Source organism: Gymnoscopelus braueri (genome assembly GCF_963280865.1).
Source record: "Gymnoscopelus braueri genome assembly, chromosome: 16".
Lineage (NCBI taxonomy): Eukaryota > Metazoa > Chordata > Actinopteri > Myctophiformes > Myctophidae > Gymnoscopelus > Gymnoscopelus braueri.
In genome coordinates, this window is record NC_137616.1 from 9,612,597 (window position 1) to 9,620,096 (window position 7,500).

Consider the following 7,500-nt stretch of genomic DNA (forward strand, 5'->3'; position numbering starts at 1 on the left):
CCGTCCGTCCGTCCGTCCGTCCGTCCGTCCGTCCGTCCGTCCGTCCGTGTGTGTCCCCTTCTGTCTGTGAACAGCAAATCTCCGGCAACGTCGGCCTGTTATAGCGCCACCAGGAGGCAGATTTTTGCATTCAAAAAAAATATTACTACAGATTTTGTCCAAATATCAAGCAAAGAGTGGCAGTGGCTCAGTGGTAGAGAGTGGCTGGTAGAGCGGCCGGATGGGAACTGTGAGGTTCCCAGTTCGATCCCGGGCTCCCCCAGAGTTAATGTCGAAGTGTCCTTGAGCAAGACGCTGAACCCCTAATTGCTCCAGATGAGCAGGTTGGTGCCTTGCATGGTTTCCTCCGCCATGTGTGTGTGAATGGGTGAATGTAATGCACAATCTATGTAAAGCGCTTTGGATAAAAGCGCTATAAATGCACCATTTACACAGTAAATCACCTGAATTAATTTGACTATGATGTACCCAAATGGATGGTGTATTTAGGGTCCACATATAGTATATCTATTATGAACATACAGTTTATCTATACCAATGAATGGTTATTGAAGTACAGACTTGAGAATGGATATGAGGCTTACTGTACAGTGTCTACAACAGTGGATAATATAATGGACAGTCTAACAGTGAATATAATGAGTAAATATACAATCTATCAACCATGAATCATTTACAGTGGTTATTCTGGTTCTGTAGTGTACATCACAGTTGTCCATTGCAAAGGTGCCAGAGTCAAGCAGGAGTCATTAATCCGAACAGAATAGAAAAAAGAGGGTCTTGGTTGTGGAGCTTAATGTACTCTCTCAGAGTTATGTTCCTTGAAATTAAAAAGTTTTAGAAAACAACCGGTGTTGTAATCGTATAGCAGACGGAAAGTCTGACAGTGTGATAAACCGGTGCTGGAAATGGTTCCAAATGTGATGGAAACGGTTCCAACAATGCTGGAAGAGGGGGAGGTGCAATCTGGGAACCCATTCGGTAAAAAAAAGAAGAAAGAAAAACCTTTTCCCCCTTTTTGGATCTGGGGGCACCACCTATTAAAACAGGAACTCGGTTTGGCTGTGCTTCTGTGTTTATTCCATACCAACAACAACATTACATGTCTAAAGGTGGCTCTTTACCAGACAGACTACTTCAGACTGCAACAGACTACAGACTAGCAGCCAGTTGTAGTCGGAAGTAAAAAAGTTCTCCGCAAACTATTGCAAACTGTCAGCCAACGGCACATTGTAGTGCACATGCGTTGCCAGGTCTGCTTATTATAAGCGACTTTGGGGTTGTTTTCCTGTAAAGTCACTTATAAATATTCATAGTTGCGGGTTGTTTTTGTTTGGGCTTGTTTCTGATGTGTAGTTACTTATTTGGGCTTGCTTTCAAGACAGTCTTTGAAAACAGCTGATGTAATTTAGGGCTCAAGTAGTAAAACTGGTCACTTCTTTTGGGCTTGTTTTCATAGAGCTGGTCGCTTGTTTCACTCACTGAATCTGGCAACGCTGGAGACCTCAGTTTGGACCAAAACAAAAAAAACTCTTCACCACCCTGCGGCTATTGACCGGCTCTAGCCTGTCGGGACCCGACCGAGCAATTTCGGTCGGCTGTCGAAGCCCCGACCCGACGGCACGGCACTATCTACAACAGGTTGTCGGCAGGTTGTCGGCAAAAGACGATTTCCAACGGCTTCCGCCCCCGACATCGGTGCGGTGGAGAGCTAGCTTAAAGCAGTGGTGCTGACAGAGAGAGATTAGGGGAGGTATGAATAAGGGTACTATAGTACTATAGTGCAGGGGACTTCAACAGGGGGTCCGGGACCCCTAGGGGGTCCTCAGAGTTAATACAGGGGGTCCGCCAAATCTTTGTGTGATATGATTATTTTTTTTTACCTTAACCACTTGAACCCTAGCATCCCTTTTCTGAGGAGAACTTTAGCCAAAAATAGCAGAGCTACAAGCGTTGTGAGCTTGTAGATCGGCTATTTTTGGCAAAGAGGTATAGGTGTAGAGGGGAAAAGAACAGTAAACGTAAACAAAAAAAGTTGAATCTAAAACACAATATAGAGGGGGTCCCTGCTTCATCTCTCTCTCAGCTAGGGGGTCCTTGGCCTGAAAACGTTGAAGACCCCTGCTATAGTGGATGAGGATGAGGACCCCGGGCAGCATGGCTGAGCTCAGTGGGGATGGGAGATGGAAACCTGTTGAAGAACAGGTTTCAGCTCATTAGCAACCGTTCCACCACACCGCTTGACTGCCTCGTAGCCAGTAATCCTCTTAACCCCGGCACCTCTGTGGAGTTGTGGGCCTGTAGCCTGCCATCCAGTCTGTCATTGTAGCAGTCCTGTGGCTGCAGCCCCGCCACAGCCTTCTCCAGCTCCCTCCGGACGGCCTTGCCCTGTAAGCCCTCTTCTGTCTTTTCAACAGGGCTATAATGATCCCATTGATTTCATTGAGCTTGCTGTTGGAATAGCAGTGGACCGTTTTGTAGGGTACGGTCGGTGCTCTCTTAACAGAACCTGCAGTCTCTTTACCAGTGCGGCATTATAGCTCAGGTGGGAGAGTGGCCGTCTTGGAATCCGAGGGTTCCAGGTTCAATTCCCGACTCCTCCTGGCTATGTGTCGAAGTGTCCTTGAGCAAGACACTGAACCCCTAAATGCTCCCGGAGAGCAGGTTTGCGCCTTGCATGATTTCCTGTGTGTGAATGTGAAATACAATGGAAAGCGCTATATAAATGCAGTCCATTTGCCAGTGGTTCTCAAAGTGCAGTCGGGAGACCCCTAGGGGTCCTTGAGGGGGTTCCAGTGGTCCGCAGCAAAATATAGCATAAAAATCAGTTTAGACACTTTAACCCTCTGCCACTGCGACACGTTGTGAGCTTGTATATCTGCTGTTTTCAGAAAAAAACATTTTATACATAAATCTTCTCTGGTATAAAATCTTTTCAGATGGGGGTCCGCGGTCAAACACATATCAACTTGGGGGTCCTTGACATGAAGATGTTTGACAACCACTGGTCTGTTTTACACTGGCAGAGTCCATCCAAGTCCTCACCGTGGAGCTCCACAAATATAAGTCCCGTATTGTATGTTGGGACAAGTTTGGGTTATTGGGGGGGGGTAGTAGATCTACAACCTTACAACACATCGCATTGTGACATATTGTAAGGTTATAGATACATTTTCTTTCTGCATTCTGGTTAGACAGGGTTAAAAGTGGGTAATATATATAGGCGCACAACAAGTTCAGGATCTTATTCTCTCTTGTTCTTACATGCTAACTGAAGGTTTGGATATTTTAACATGGTTATTTTATTTATTTATTATTAACGTAACCAAATATTCAGCAGCCACTGAAAGGCTTTTGTTCAGAGGCAGGTACATCAGGCAGAAACGTAATTTGTTTACTTTTGACCATTACAAGCATGAGATAATGAGCAGTAGGAGATAACAGTAAATGTAACCAAATATTCCAGACCTGCTGGAAGGTTTACATGATGCAGTTTAAAGGTATCATGACATTCATTTTCACTTTTTTTATTTTCAATGTTTTATTTGGGGTTTTATGACCTCAATTACACCCCAAAAACCTGAACTTAGAACATTCAGTGGATTTTCTGTGGTCTGGGGTTTTCTGAATAATTAGGCTGAAAAGTAATCTGAGCTTGGCCCTTCGACAGTGAGGTCACAGTCGATTAATCCCGCCCACTCTCCTCCTCGCCCCTCCCCTCCCCTATCCTTTCCTTTGGGGGGGGGCGGAGCAGAGGCGATGATTGACAGGCAAAATCCCTCACCAGCGACACCCGCAGGCAAAGATTTCTTTTTTCATTGCAGTTGAAAAGGCTTTAGAAATGTGAGAGAAAAACACCTGCCATTGATCACTGGAATGGAATTTTCACTTAAAACTTTTTGTACACTTTTGAAGGACCAGGACAAAGACTTTGAATGTGGTGTAAAAGTGAATGTCATTAAACCTTTAAGGGTGTGTTGAGTAAAGGAGGGAGTACAACTCGGTATAAACTGTAACAAAACATTTCCCTTTGTGTAGGTGGATGTTTTGCACTGGCACAAACACACACACAGACACCAACAAGACATCCATATTTTGTGAGAAAACCCCCACACACACACACACACACACACACACACACACACACACACACACACACACACACACACACACACACACACACACGCGCGCAAAAACTTACGATGACACAACCTTTTCATGTCTCTAATTAGCACAACACATGTGCAGGTCATACAATGAAGCTCATGCACACATGCACTCATACAGACACACATTTCATATAGTGTGTAACTAGGTCAGGGTTGTTATGTTATACTGCTACATTTAGCACCCATCTGATGTGTGTGTATGTGCGAATATGTGTGTGTGCGCGTGTGTGTCTAGATGTGTCATGAATATGATTATGTGATGTAACTCACTTTTCCTCTGACCTTCCCACTGTCGCTGATTATGGTCCTTGAAACACGCACGCACACGCACACGCACGCACGCACGCACGCACGCACGCACGCACGCACACACACACACACACACACACACACACACACACACACACACACACACACACACACACACACACACACACACACAAAAAAACACACACACACACACACACACACACACACACACACACACACACACACACACACACACACACACACACACACACACACACACACGGTAGATAATAGGGATGGGCATTTGAAGCAATTTCTTTTCTCAAATATTTGAAGAAAATTATTTAAATCTGCCTGATGTATTAGTCATTCCCAGTCTTGCGTAGCCAGACAATCAGAGATCTCAATCTACCCATACATATGGTGACATCTAAATTTAATGTAAAACTGGATGGAAATAATTTGGAAAAAATTACAACTGCACTGCAAAGAAATGGGTGAAGGTTTGTTGGCAGCAGTTCTAGTCATACTGTATGGTCTAAATCAGTGGTTCTCAAACTTTTTCATGTCAAGGACAAAATGATATGCATTTGGCCGCGGACCCCCATCTCAAAATATTTTGTTCCAGGGACCCCCAGAATCAAAGATTTGAGTTACAAATGTTTGTTTTAAAAATATACATATTCAAAGATTTGCAAAAAAAAACACGATTTTTCAAAAATAGCAGATCTACAAGCTCATAGCGCAGTACTCGGTGCCGCTCTGTTACACTCTGTTACAATTAAAAGTCTGTTGTTCAGAATTTACTTATATATATAAAAGTATAAAAGTACGAAAATATTGGCGTCAAAAAGGAACTTAATGTACCAAAAGTAAAACTAATTATGCAGAATGTCCCATTTCACGTTTACAAAATGTATACAAATAATTTGAAAATAGAAGATTTACAAGCTCGATGCGTCGCATTGTGAGCTTGTAGATCTGCTATTTTCAAAATGCCGAAATGTATATAGGGCTGAAGTGGTTAATGTATGTTTTGTAATAATCAAAATCTACAAGGTAACTAATAACTAAAGTTTTCAAATAACTGTAGTGGAGTAAAAAGTACAATATTTGTCTCTGAGATCTAGTGGAGTAGAAGTACCAAAAATTGGAACAGTAAGGTACTAAAAATATCTCAAAATTGTACTTAAGTACAGCACTTGAGTACATGTATTTAGTTACTTTACACCACTAGTTGCACGTTTACTCGTGCTGTAGCTTGGACGGACTGCGCTGGGATTGGTAGTTGGTTGTCTAGCAACAGCTAATGGAGTATAGGATCATTTCAGGCAAAGGGAAATCCTGCACAGCTGAAAATAAAAATGTGAATGATGTCTGTAGCATTCTTCTTCTTATGCCTGACACCCTTTCCAGGGTATAGGCCGTCGACAAGGGACCTCCAGAGTTCTCGGTCACTGGCATTCTTTTCTATCTGTGACCAGGTGCCTCCCAGCCTCTTGGTGTCTGCCTGGAGATCCCTCCGCCAGGTGTTTTTGGGCCGACCTCTGTTTCTCTTCCCCTGGGGGTTCCATGTCAGAGCCTGTTTGGTCGTATTTGACACTGGCTTGCGTAGCGTGTGCCCGATCCATCTCCATCTTCTTCGTCCGATTTCATCTGCTGCTGGGAGTTGTTTGGTCTTCGTCCATAGGTCTATATTGCTGATCTTGTCTGGCCAGTGTATTTTCAGGATTCTTCTGAGACATTTATTGATGAAGGTTTGCACTTTATTTGTTGTGGTCTTTGTTGTTCTCCATGTCTCTGCCCCATAAAGCAGGACTGATTTTACGTTAGAGTTAAATATTCTTATTTTTGTTTGTTGTTGTATCTCTCTAGAGCTCCAGATGTTCTTGAGGAGTAGGAATGCTGTTCTTGCCTTACCTATCCTAGCTTTCACATCTGCATCCGTACCACCCTGGTTGCTGATGATACTCCCCAAGTAGGTGAAGGACTCTACTTCTTCCAACGTGTTGTCCCCTAGAAGGATTGGCTCTGTGCTGGTGTTATTTATCTTCATGAGTTGTGTTTTTCCCTTGTGTATGGAGAGTCCTACTTGTGAGGAAGTCTCTGCCAGTATTTTGGTTTTTTCTTGCATTTGGTGGTGACTGTGAGAGAGTAGTGCCAGGTCGTCGGCAAAGTCCAAGTCGTCTAGCTGTGTCCATAACGTCCACTGAATTCCGTTCTTTCTTTGTTCTGTTGTTTTTCTCATTGTCCAGTCAATGGCAAGTAAAAACAGGAATGGGGATAGTAGACAACCCTGTCTGACCCCAGTCTTGATCTCAAACAGGTTTGTGAGCTCCCCATCGTGTATCACTCTACAAGTCATTCCAGAATAGCTGTTTTTGATTATGTTTACTATTTTAGTGGGCACTCCATGGTGTCTTAGTAGCTTCCAGATGGTCTCCCTACGTACACTATCGAAAGCTTTTTCATAATCTACGAAGTTGACGTAGAGTGGTGCATTCCACTCTAGTGACTGCTCTATAATAATGCGGAGCGTGGCAATTTGATCTATACATGACCTGTTCTTTCGGAATCCTGCTTGCTGGTCTCTTAGTTGGTGGTCAACTGCATCCTTCATTCTGTCTAGGATTACTCTATTTAGCACTTTCCCTGGCACTGAGAGTAGGGTGATCCCTCTATAGTTGTTGCAGTTACAGAGGTCCCCTTTCTTTGGGAGCTTGTTGATAAGGCCCTCTTTCCAGTCTGCTGGTATCTGTTCCTCTTCCCAGATCCGTTTGAAGAGTGGATAAAGCAGCCTCACAGTGGTATCGACATCTGTCTTTAAGGCTTCTGCCGAGATGTTATCTCTCCCTGTTGCTTTTCCATTTTTCAGCTGTTGTACGGCTTTCCTGATCTCCTCTCTGCTGGGTATGTCACAGCTGATGGGGAGGTCGGTCTGTGCTGGTTGTATCTCTGGGGGGTTTGTTGGTGGGGGTCTATTGAGCAGTTCCTCAAAGTATTCGGCCCATCTATTAAGTTGGCCGTCCTTTGTATTAATGAGGTTTCCCTCTCTATCCTTGACCGGTCTTTGTGGCCTGCT

General features: G+C 43.9%; 1 protein-coding gene across 1 annotated transcript in view; it reads right to left on the reverse strand.

Moving 5' to 3' along the window:
* Nucleotides 1–7,500, reverse strand: part of LOC308102798 (polypeptide N-acetylgalactosaminyltransferase 14-like) — a gene marked incomplete at its 5' end in the record, with an annotated part of 71,776 nt that overhangs the window by 10,101 nt on the left and 54,175 nt on the right. The window lies entirely within an intron of this gene.